Source organism: Mixophyes fleayi, chromosome 9 (genome assembly GCF_038048845.1).
Source record: "Mixophyes fleayi isolate aMixFle1 chromosome 9, aMixFle1.hap1, whole genome shotgun sequence".
In the NCBI taxonomy this organism is placed as follows: Eukaryota; Metazoa; Chordata; class Amphibia; order Anura; family Limnodynastidae; genus Mixophyes; species Mixophyes fleayi.
Window position 1 is genome coordinate 104715375 of NC_134410.1, and position 12827 is coordinate 104728201.

Sequence of the window (12827 nt, forward strand, 5' to 3'; positions counted from 1 at the left end):
AGATAGAGAATCACTTATCTATCTCAAAAATGATCTGAAAAAAGAGAAGAAACCCCCAAGATCCGAATGGTTGGCACCTTTTGTGCAGAGTGGCGACAATTGCAGACCATCTTTCAAAAACACTGGCATGTGTTATTGTCTGATAAAGATTTGGAAATGGAATTGGACAAACATATCTCCTTTAGTTGGAGAAGAACTAGTAGTTTGAAAGACAAATTGGTTCATAGTCATCTACAAAAAAATCAAATAACAAACAAGAGACCTAAAGGATTTTTTAAATGTGGCACATGCAATTATTGCCAATATATGATTCAGACCAAATGCTACACAGACAAATTTGGCAAAATATGGCATATAAATGATTTTCTTAATTGCAAATCTATGGGCGTTATCTACTGCCTTTCTTGTCCATGCCCTAAATCATATATCGGAATGACAACCCGACCTTTCAAAAAAAGATTATCAGAACATATTTATAATATTAAAAATGGTTCGAGAGACCAGAAAAATTTCAAACCAATTACGACAGTGGCTAAACATTTTCTGACTCACCATGCGAGTAATCCCGAATGTATTAAAGCTTTTGCGATAGAAAGTGTTCAACTTGGAATTCGAGGTGGTGATGTTCAAAAAGAACTTCTTAGAAAAGAGACGAGAAAAATCTTACTTATGGGGACTATGATTCCCAATGGTCTCAATGACTATAACAGCTTTATCTCCTTTATCTAAAAGTTCAACCAATTCCAGTATGATGGTCTTAATAATTTCACCTTTTTGAAACTCTTTATTGATCTATAATGGGCAAATATTAAATTGCTGCCATTAAATTTGCATACGAATGGTTTGTTCTTTCCCTCCCTCTTTCTTTCCTTTGTCTCATAGCAGCCATATGGACAACCTTGTTTTATCTATTATACCTATTGTTTATATTATTTTCCATTTTTAGCAATCCATTAATTAATATTTTGTCGCTAATGTGAGAGTTTTTTCTTGTACATTAATCACCATTCGAGATACACTTTACAAAGTATTTCATAACAACAAAGTTGTTGTATCTATATCCCATAATAGACTTATACTTAAATACAACAAAACTCTTCTCCCGTTTTTTTTTTTTTTTTTTTTTGGCATAATAGTATAGAAATAAATATATAATTAAAAATGTAAAAAATTATTTATGACAATATGGTATTGATGAGGACTCTTTATCTTAACGATTTGGAGCCGCACAGAGAAATATATTCATTTTTCTTTTTTACTATAAATCTAATCTGTATATATAATGAGATTACTATACATCTAATCTCCAAAATCCTATGGCATCTGTGAAGGATCATTACCGATTAGCATGTGTTATGTATATCAGCAACTATTAGAAATTATAAATATTAGGATTACGAGATGTCATTCATTTCATTGGTCAATCCTCATGTCAATCAAGACTTTATAACATCCTGTTTGGCTTTGAATATCACACGTGATAGATCCACAAACACCTATCCTTTGATTGGTATAGATCATCACATGACCTAACACACCTATAAACCAGCACTATATAAGAGCTGTCATTTGTTCCCCGTATTCAGCCTTGAAAAAGCAGCCCAGCGAAACGCGCGTTGGCGTTTCAGGGCTCCTACACTTATCTTCTGCTTTGGGTTAATCTGGATCTTTATTCCTCTGATCGCTCCCCAGTTACTATAGGCAGGGAATTTATCACATAATCCCGCGATCAGAGGATAATTATTGCCGACCTCACCACACCTGCGGCAACTGTTTGTTATTTGCAGTGTCAGTTTCTCATTATAATTGAGACAGTTATCCTTAGCGCTCCATATTACTATTTGGCTAAGGACTTTGGCACTAGTTATAGATCTTATTTTTATTTTTGGAGGTCTTCTTTTACATCCAGACCATTTATATGCAGAAGTACACCTGCTTTATTAAAGGTTTATTATGACCATAGTGGCACCTTAAATTTAATCAAGTTCTTGTGCATATAGCTGAGTGTTGTTTGTAGGAGCTCTTGCAAACATAGTTTGCATTTTAAACTTGTATTGTATCACTGTATGTTACTATTTGTTCTTTTATTTCGCTTATTTCTCTACCCTTATTTTAATGCATACTAATAAAGGTTACATTTTAAAATTATCTCTTTGGAGTGCCCCAATTACACCCCTTCTCTATTCTTTTTGTACAATTGATATTGTGTAGGGTGCACCCCCTGGTCGGTATTTCTATATCCCAGGTCGGTTATTCAACATTTATTCACTATTGGAGGAGATAAGCTGATAGATTACATTTTTTCTTGTGCGGTGGTAAACCCTCTTTTGTTCATTCATAATGTGAGACCACTCTTCAAAGCCTTCTTCTTCATGCCTGCTCTCCTTTTTGCTTTAGCAATGCTCTCTGCAGACACTCAGTCAGCTCCTCCATCGTTATCACCATGCTGGGTCACTTGTATTCCGGCATGATCCACAGGTTGGACGTTGCCAAGCTTATTACGTCATTAGGCCACATCCCTACTATACAATATCAATTTAGGCCAATGAGAGCAGGGTGCGGGGCCAGGGTGACATGGGTAGCCCCAACCCCACCCACTTCACCAATGATGCAGGCAGGATTCGGGAGGTTGCCCTGCTCTCGGGAGTACGGATGAGCTCTCAAAAATTGGGGAGTCTCCCGGATATCCTGGGATAATAGGCAACTATGGATTTTACTTCATTTGTTTATTTAGGGCAGCACAGTGGCCTAGTGGTTAGCACTTCTGCCTCACAGCAATGGGGTCATGAGTTCGATTCCCAACCATGGCCTTATCTGTGTGGAGTTTATATGTTCTCCCTGTGTTTGCGTGGGTTTCCTCCGGGTGCGCCGGTTTCCTCCCACACACCAAAAATATACAGGTAGATTAATTGGCTGCTATCAAAATTGACCCTCGTCTCTCCCTCTCTGTCTGTCTGTGTGTGTGTTAGGGAATTTAGACTGTAAGTTCCAATGGGGCAGGGACTGATGTGAGTGAGTTCTCTGTACAGCGCTGCGGAATTAGTGGCACTATATAAATAAATGATGATGATGATTTGAATGGGATTAGAAAATCAGTAAGCGTGGACATCAACAATTTGATTTCCTACACACTGTATGGATGGTTGGATGCATAAAGATCCATATTAAGTATACGACCAAAGGGCTCACTGGGCTGGGGGGCAGGGGAGACATCTGCCTTCCCCCCAACTTTGTCCCATAATGGGCTATCTTGGACTGGGTTACTTGCATTTTTTTAGTTAAAATGTTCCTAATAGGCTGCTAAGCTGAGTCTAGTTGCCCGGGGTAAATTTGCCAGCCCCTGTAGAGAACCTATAACTAGCACCTCCAGAGCATCCGTTAAAAAGCACGTCTCCGCTCCTACAAGCTCATTTAATGATCTTGTCTCACAACTAATATTCTGGCTATTGCATATGTGTGCAATGCAAGAATATGACTGCACCAAGTCTGCATTTAGCAAAAAATTACACAATTCACCCAGCTCCTTCTAGCAGAAGATGGAAATGATCACGTCGTAAGCCCTGCCATCTCAATGTGCAAATCTACGCACTTCCCATAACGAGGAGATGTAGTTGCACACAAGAAGCATGATGACACAACACGTCAGTTGTGCTGTTTTGTTTTTTTTTTGCATTTTCATAATTTACGATTTCGGTCTCTTAATTATGGCTGCTATAGCATCTAAAATTCCAGCAGTGTTAGAACTACCTATGTAATCATATCTACCTTTAGTACGTACTTTGCATTACTTAAAGCTTAGTATTTCCTAAAATAAATCTCTTGCATCAGGGTTTGATTAGTTAAATATCAAGTTACACCAAATTTATAGTGAGGAGATGTAATTTGTCTTTGAAATGCATTCTAATGTATGTTTATTTTATTTAAAGGGATGTCCTAAGAGGGGTTTCTTGAGCTCAAGTGATAAATAAAAAATGGGAAAAGTGTGTTTTAAAATATTTTTTCCCGTGACTAATTTTGGGCTTTATTTGGTGTGAGGGGTAAATCCATCTAGAAGATGCAATTTTGCACCTTTGTAAACCATGATGCATTTCACAGAGATAAATTTAGCGCAACCCTAAATTGCAGTGTGAAAATAAAGTTGGCCAGTATTTGTGTGCTACATGCAAAAGCATCCAGTATGTTCCCTGCATGCAAAATAAAATTGCATTTGCACCCTTTGCTTCACAGTAGCACCTTTAGCTAGATTTGCTTTATTTATTCTGGATTTCTTTAAACTATGTGGCAAATGCTGTTAAAGGTACACTGATAAATGGGGGATACTAAATGTCATGCATGAACCACGAAATATGTGGGCATACAACACATGTCTATTTGCGCAAATGTTCTTAACTTTCTGTACATTGCCTATGTTCATCCACCCCATCCCACCCACTCTCCACCGTTCAAGTCGTAGGCAGTCAGAGGGGTTATTTCGGACATGAATTGCATGCAATTGCATTCATTGGTGCAAGGTCCGTTCCTGAGCATGCACAGAGCTATTTCACACAAGATACGGCACAAATAGGGACTTACATCTGAAGATGAATCAGGTCCACAAGTTTTCCCACTCAGGTAGTGTATATTGTTAGGCAGCACCACAGCTCAGTCAGTAAATTCTGGGATAGAAACCTCCTCTGTCTATGAAATACTATGAAGATATTATTCTACAACTCACACCACACTAACCAATCACACATAGTCTTTAAGTATAGTGGATATCTTAGTGCAGATACACCATTTAGACTTCCTCTCGCTATTAATTCTCTCCACTCTCCTACAATTCACCATAGTTAGGAGACCCCCTCTCTGACTAGGGACTTGCTTTGAATGCTCACTGCAGCAAGAAATCCCATTGATCAACCGAAAGTTCTCTGGTGCTGGTCACAGTTAAAACTTTCCCCACATTCAGGGCTGAATTGTAATCTCTTTCTGTGAGATTCTCACTGCCTCTGGCATCTCTGGTGCTGTGGGAGCTCATTCTCTCCCTGCATGTGGACTCACTTCTACAGGGCCAATAATGACTGATTCTGTGTGTCTCTCAGACCTCAAACATTCTTTATCCCCATTCTCTCGCTCTCAAGTGGAGCCACAGATTGTACGCTATGATTGTAAGAACAGGGCCCTCTTACCTCTCTGTCTGTATATATTACCCAGTATTATTTTGTTCCCTATTGTAAAGCGCTACAGAATTTACTGGCACTATATAAATTTTGATGATGATGATGAGACTCCTCCCTCTGTTATAGTATTGGGGACACTGTGTTGCCTTGTTTGCCCCTTTCCCCGGCAGGAAGGGCTGCTGGGAATTGTAGTTTTCACAGCTCCAGTGGCACCATTTTGAAGACCCTTCAATGCTGAGCCAGCTCCTGGCAGCAACGGGGATTACATATGTGTTTAGTGACACTCTGGTCTTGAACCCGAATCTAGCACTTACCACTTGTTATGTCAATCCATTCATTCTTTTAAAGATTGAGTTTATATAACCCAGTAAATTTGACAGATACACTTATTTTAAGTGCTCTAAGCTCTCTAATTCCTGTTAAGATAAATAGTATGGTGGAGCCTCCAGAAATGGTATTTACTACGATGATAGTATTTTCAAGGTGATAACGGGCTCCCTAGCAGATGCACTTAAATTTTAATCTTCCATTATTCAGTCATTGTTGCAACTGCACTTTAAATATAGTGCTAAATCTCTTTCTGCCACATTGTACGTCACGATGGTTATTATTTTTTTTAATTTTAATTTTTTTGTCTTTATGCTTGCTTTGTTTGTATGTTCTTAAAAACGTATAAAACGCCTTAATAAAAATACTTGATTTAAAGAAAAAAAAAAACTCTGCATAAGGCATCATAAAGTGTAATTCAGATCTTATAATATCTCCATTTTTGCAAAACCACTTTAGAAAGCTTTTCTTAGTACATTTTAACTTTAGTAGTCACAAGCAGTATTTTCAGCAATCAGAATATATCATTTTCTTCTCAACTCCAGGACTAATAACCCTTCACCAAATAATGTAACAGGCAATGCCAAACCAAACCTTTTATAGATTGCCATTCTGTATGACTTTCATAATGCAGAATCCTTGTGAGTGTACATTAGTTAGTGACACAGACACTTCCTGTCAATTTGATCAAAATAACTGAAACACAGACTTTGGATTACAATATTATGTTTTATTTAAATCTCGGCCTCCACCACCCCTTAACAGCCGTCCAGTCACGCTCCTTTTTATTATTATTTTTTTTTTTTAAATAACTAGTTTAGAAACAGAAAATAGATGGTTAAGAAAATTCAAATCAAAAACAGAAACATAACATAACATAATCTTCTTCTTTTCTTCTTATTGCTGTTTGAAGTGCTGTGAAATTACAAAAAAAGAAACATTAAGGCTCTAACATTTTTTTACAATGTAAAATAAACAGCTTCCTAAGTAGGCAACATTGTACAACATCTTATTGTGATTGTTGTTGCTGTGGGTATATAATATCCAACCTGCTTTTCCAAACCTCTGCTGACATGCATCACCTCTATAGCTAGTACCAACACCTTATTGTGAACATATGTTGAAATGCACTGTGACACAGAAAGGTTAGGTCACATAGTAGAATTGGGTAGTAAATCAGGCAACATGCAAATGGTGATTGTAAAAAGTGTCACAGACCACAACCCCCCTGGAGGTGGGGGTAAGGTGTAAAGGTGTCTTTTACAAGCTGAGACCAGTTACAAGACATTATCAATATTTTGGGAAAAAATAATTATTGATAAGCTGTCCATCTTTACAACAATTTCCCTTAGCCAGAATATACCAGTTACCTGTAAGTTATACTCTGAATTTAATCCCTTTATTTTTAACTGTTTTGCTTGTTATCTATGTCATGTCATCTTAGTTGTATTTAGTAACCTGTAAGCATTGTATAATTTGTATATTACATTTAAAAATGTAATAGTTCTTGAAATTATTGCTCTAAACAAATTAATTTCCTGTTTAGAAGAGAGAGATTGCTTGGCTGGGTTAACTCTTTAGAAACCAGCGTGTGAAGGGTTAACTGTTTAGCTACCAGAGCACTGAGTGTGCGCAATTGGATAATTAAGTCATAGGTTTGCTACGGGCCTTATAGGTAGCTAGTGGCAGTTTGTGGAGAGATGTGAAAGCGGGTGTCTATGTTGTGAAAGGGACCAGTAAATCTGTACCCTTAGAGAAAGAGGTGAGTGTGAGATTTGGGCTGGAATCTTTTGCGTTCCCTTACAGTAGGCTTCCAAGTCACTAGTGCGCAGAGGGCGGTTTGTGTCAGATAAAGGGGATCAGGAGTGGTTTCTTGACAAAATAGAGGTGTTATATTGTATGACTGATGGGATATATGATTAGATATTAAAGCAAGTAGTAGCTAGAGGGGGCTTATCCCTGACAGCCAGCATAGAAATGCCACTTGCCATCTACACGATAAAGAAAATACCTTTAACCAGGTATGGGTCCCGTGGTTGTTCCACCAAAGTCAATGCTCACAAACACCCTCTTGACCATAATCTAAAACCTTATGCCCAAGACTCCTTTCATAACTTATATATCACATATAATGCCATGGGGCAAGCTGGGCTGGGGTGCAGGGGAACATGTGCCCCCCCGGTCCCATAATGTGCTATTTTGAGCTGGGTCACTGGGCCATCTGCTTTTTTTTACCTTTAAAATGTCCCTAATAGGCTGCCAAGTCAAGTCTTGCCCCCAGGGCTAAAATGTGCCAGTCCTTCCCTGATAATGCCGGTTATTATCAAAACACAGTAAGCTTTCCTACTATTGTACTCTGATTATTATACATAAATACAGCTAAAGATAGGTACACACTACAGGTTGTTCTCCTGATTATCGTGCCAAATCCCACGATAAACGACTGTTAGGTCTGATATTGCATTAGTGTGTACGCTCCCACAATCATGTTTTATTGCACCAAAGCACATAGTATCATTTAATTTTATTTTATAACCGGACTAAAAATCACATGAAACAATGTCGAGCAAATTCTGCAGTGTGTATGCACTCACCATCAGCAGTGTAGGCAGATCTTCTTAGAATTTACAGAGTACAATCTTTTCAGCAGATGGTTATCACAGATGAAGAGCACAGATCTGAAGATAAATATTGTAAAATTGTGTACGTGTGTACGCATGAATCGGCATGCTGATCAGGACTTTCGGTCGTTGGAAAAATCGTTAAAGATATCACATTAGGAGACATTTTCTGTGTGTAGCTAGCTTACCTTGCAAATTGAGATATCAGAAAGAGGACAACTCCTCAAACTCTCCCCCCAACACCCACTTTCCAAATTCTTAATTTGTTATAACTTAATTTACTCTATTTTGTCAACTTTCAAATCCTGCTCGATTGCAACCATTATGGCTATTTTTTCTGTTAATGCTTGTATCTGATAAATGTATAAAAAGGTATAAAAATAAAATATAAATACAGTAGGACATAAACATATATTTACAGAATGCAATACCAAACATAAATATATAAAGACACAAACATACATATATAGGGAAATATACATTGTATATATTTATGTACAAACTCTGCACCCATTCCATACCTATTCAGTTCTATTTCAATCCTAAACTGTTAGTATAATGGATCTGGGGAAAGAGAAAACAACACACACAGATCTTACCTGATCAATATGCAGCCACTGGGACTTCGTAAAAGACGCTCCACATTGGGATGCATCAATTATCCTTGAAATCTTGTACCAATTGTCCTTGTAGGGATTCCTCACCATCTCGCCGTACTAGGGTCCTCCTATAAGTAAATGCTGATCAGCATCTCCCAACTGGAAACAAGCACAAAATACACAAGGACAAATAAATAAAGACAAGGACCACTCACCTGGAACATCCTGTTTCTTTAACTGCTGTGTATTTATCTTCTCAGTGGCTGTGGAGGCAAACAGAACAAACTCTCCCCACTTGGTTGACTGGTCCTATTCTCCTGTTAGTGTGTCCTGCCCACTATAAACTAGTTACAATAAGACTCTAACAACTGCATTGGGTCTATGTGTAACATGGTAGAAGACTTGGTGTAGTGCACTATCCCTGACCAGACCCTACTCGCTTTAATACACCATGAAGTGGATGGGGAAAACAGCAGCAAGCAGCAATAAACTGGCAATACATACAGAACAGTCCAACACAGTACAATTGGATTACAAGGTGCATGGCCCTTTTTCTTAGATGCCGCCAGATTGACGGGAATATTGTAGTAACAATGGGGTCTTAGCTGATGGGCACATATCTCCAAATGGGACTTAACAGTAGGAGGCACAATCTCTGGTGTCTAATGATGATAGGGTAGCAGGCTTACTGCCTAACTTGTCCCCACTAGTGCCTGTAAAATTTGGGCACGGGCACTAAGAATAAATTCTGTGTCCCCACCTTAATCTATGCCTAGTAAAATGCTGCACAGGGTTCAAAGCCTGAATAACTGTGTACAACAACAAAAAATTAATTAGGCCAAAGCACTCTATTAGCCACAGGCTTTGTGCCTAACTAACTGCTCCCCAGGCCTAGTGTCCGAAAATATCTCTACAGGCCTTGAGGCCAACAATGGTGTCAGTGGGGAAAGTAAAATAAATCTGGAAATCATACTTACCTGCTCCACGCAGAAAACAGATCTTAACCCCAACACTTCCTCTTTTTCCAGTCCTTCCAGATGACGGCGCCTATTCTTTTGTTTAACGCTTCACCTGATTGAAGAGGCTCTGCTCTTTTCAGTCTGCGCCATCAGTCTGCTTCTCTTAACTGAAGATGGGTTCCACCTTCTAGCACTCTGGCGCCTTTCTGATACTTGCATTTTCACCTGGTCTACACAGACCATCACAGGGGTTTGGCTTAGTGACAGCAGTCGCAGAGGCGTCAAATTGAAATGACGGATGATGAGTCGCAATTTGCTCGCCATCCTGGCCATCGATAGGCTGACAGAGAATCTGTTCCGATTCCCTGTGACCGCTATGGGGGTACATTTCCCCCTCCTTTTTCTGTTGTGGTCCCCACAACTAACTTATCCTTCCCGACAGCTGGATCCAAGGTTCGCTTACTGGTATATCCGGAAATGTACCTGCCAGAATCTCTTTGGTAGTACTCTTCCGTACAGAACCCAATTCAGACAGTTGCCTTCACCACCAAGAGCAGGTACTCAGAGAGTCTCTTCTGTGGCATTTACCAGAACACCACAGCGGTTGTGCTCTCCAAAGTAACTTTTCTCTCTCAGGTACCTGTTAAGCAGATATTTGCTCAGTTGTACATTCTTCTTGAGGAATCACCTCCTCCACAGGCATCAGCCATTCGTCCACTGTATCCGGTATCTTTCATCACCTGGTCTCTGCAGGGCCGGTGCTAGGGTCCACGGCGCCCTAGGCATTTTTAAAAAAGCGGTGCCCCCCCCCCGCAACAATCGGAGCAGAGAGGCGGCGGTGGTGACAAAATAGCCTCTTCCCCCCTCCCCGTGCATCTGAATGCTGTGCGGCGGCCGTGACAGGTATGGTCAGCGGTCGCCGCACAGTTTTAAAGTCTTTTAGTATTCTGTGGCTCCCTCCAGAGCCCGGCGCCCTAGGCAAGTTCCTAACCTTGCCTAATGGGAGCGCCGGGCCTGGGTCTCTGCCTCCTGCAGACTTGGGTGTCCTTTTCGGTGCTAACATATAATGTTTTAAAACAATTAATAAACAAAAACAGCATTCTACTAACCCGAATACAACACAAAGACCACTCTACTGTAGAATACATACTAATAAATAGATTGGCTAATCAACTTTTCCAGCACAAAGTCACTATGAAGGTCACCCCTGCCCCCAAGAAGAGGTTCCACCCTCCCAATACCCTCTACCTCTTCTTGGGGGTAGGAATGGCTTTCAAAGATAAAAGAAATACGATAATAACTTTGAGGATGCTGCTGACTGATATTGGTGCTACTTGACAGGGAGGCATGGAGTCTAGGAAGGTCAGGAGCTGCCAGGGATAGGTAACCAGATAGTCAATGGAGCCAAATCACAGGACAAATAGAGTGGTCAGGAAGAAGCTAGGAGTCAGAAACCAAAGGACAAATAATGGAAACAGGGAACAGGAGAAGGCACACTGAAGAGGTGAAACCAATACTCTGGCACAGGTGTGTGGGAGGAGGTGCCTTAAGTACCGTAGCCAAGCCCCTAATAGGAGGAGGACGCCGACGCAGTCAGGAACACCTGACTGCTGGCAAACATGGAGAAAGATGCGTCCCTTTGCTTAGCAACGGTATGCGAGCCCTACTGCGCATGTGCGCCAGGCGCACCGAAAGTACGTCCCGTTGCTAGGCAACAGGACGGGAGATGAGTAAGGAGACATGCACTCTGTGGAAATCCCTCTCTCCCATCTCACATCTCTTTAGACAAGCTTAACAAATTTGATAGTGACAACAGTCGCTGAGGCATCAAATTAAATTGGTGGACGATGAGCCGTAATTTGCTCACCATCCTAGCCATCATAGGCTGACAGCGAATCTGTTCAGATGTTCAGAATGCTCTGGGGGTACTCCATTACATTTCCCTGTACTTTTTCTGTTGTTGTTCCCAAAACTAACTTATCCTTCCTGACAGCTGGGTCCAAGGTTCGCTTACTGGTATATCCAGAAATGTACCTGCCAGAATCTCTTTGGTAGTACTCTTCCGTACAGAACCCAATTCTGACAGTTGCCTTCCCCACCAAGAGTAGGTACTCAGAGAGTCTCTTCTGTGGCATGTACCAGAACACCACACCAGCTGTGCTCTCCAAAGTAACTTTTCTCTCTCAGGTACCTCTTCAGCAGATATTTGCTCAGTTGTACCTTCTTCTTCAGGAATCATCTACTCCACAGGCATCAGCCATTCGTCCACGGTATCCGGTATCTCTCATCACCTGGTTTCTGCCTCCTGCACCCAGTCATGTCTGTCCTCTCTTTTGTCTCAGCAATGCTCTCTGCAGACACGCAGTCAGCTCCTCCATTGATATCACCATGGCAGCGGAAACTGAAGCAGCGTCCCGTTGCCTAGCAACGGGACTGAGGCCAGGGCGCATGCGCCCGCTATCCGGAAGTCCGCGGCAGCCGACGGGGGGATCAGACGTCCGTTCCCCGTCTGACAGGGAATCAGCGGGGACGGCGTCTGACAGGTGTGTGCAGATCCCAAACTGCTTCCAGCTCTACTCGTTATACAGTTTCCAAACTGTGTGCAGATTGTTCTTACTACAGCTTCCACGCTGCTCCCTTGTTCAACTCAGCGGCGGTTCCCACACCGCTACAACACTATCATTCCGCTGATCGTGTCACAGCTTCCACGCTGCTCCTGGCTCCACTCAGCAGCGGTCCTCTGACCGTTCCACCGCTGATACCCTGCTGATCGTGTTACAGCTTCCACGCTGCTTCCCTGCTCAACTCAGCGACGGTTCCCATACCGCTACAAGGCTTCATCTCCCAGCTGATTCCGGATCTACACAACTGGGTATGCGTTACTAACTATTGACTATTATCTATTCTACTCGCATACCAGTTGCATCCACTGTTGTTTATTGCGCAGGGTACAGGTACCCATATAGACTGTGTTTCCGCATTGCTCCAGTTAGGACTAGCTGTCACTCAAGCTCGTTACCTACTCACGCTACTACTTGGCGTCATTGTGCATAAACTGCTGTGATCAGCTTCTCCCCACTGCAAGGCACCAGCTATATATACAGACTATTCATTGTGCCTTCCAAGACATTGCTCTACTCGCGCTGTTCCCATACAGCCACA

General features: G+C 41.3%; 1 long non-coding RNA gene across 1 annotated transcript; it reads right to left on the reverse strand.

Annotated features, from left to right (window-relative positions):
* Positions 1-6232: 6232 nt before the first annotated feature.
* LOC142100895 (uncharacterized) lies at positions 6233-12481 on the reverse strand. Its single transcript, XR_012678932.1, has 3 exons — positions 8707-12481; positions 8081-8164; positions 6233-6401 (listed from the first exon to the last, which is right to left on the reverse strand). It is a non-coding gene; the product is annotated as an uncharacterized LOC142100895 (long non-coding RNA).
* Between the last annotated feature and the right edge of the window lie 346 nt (positions 12482-12827).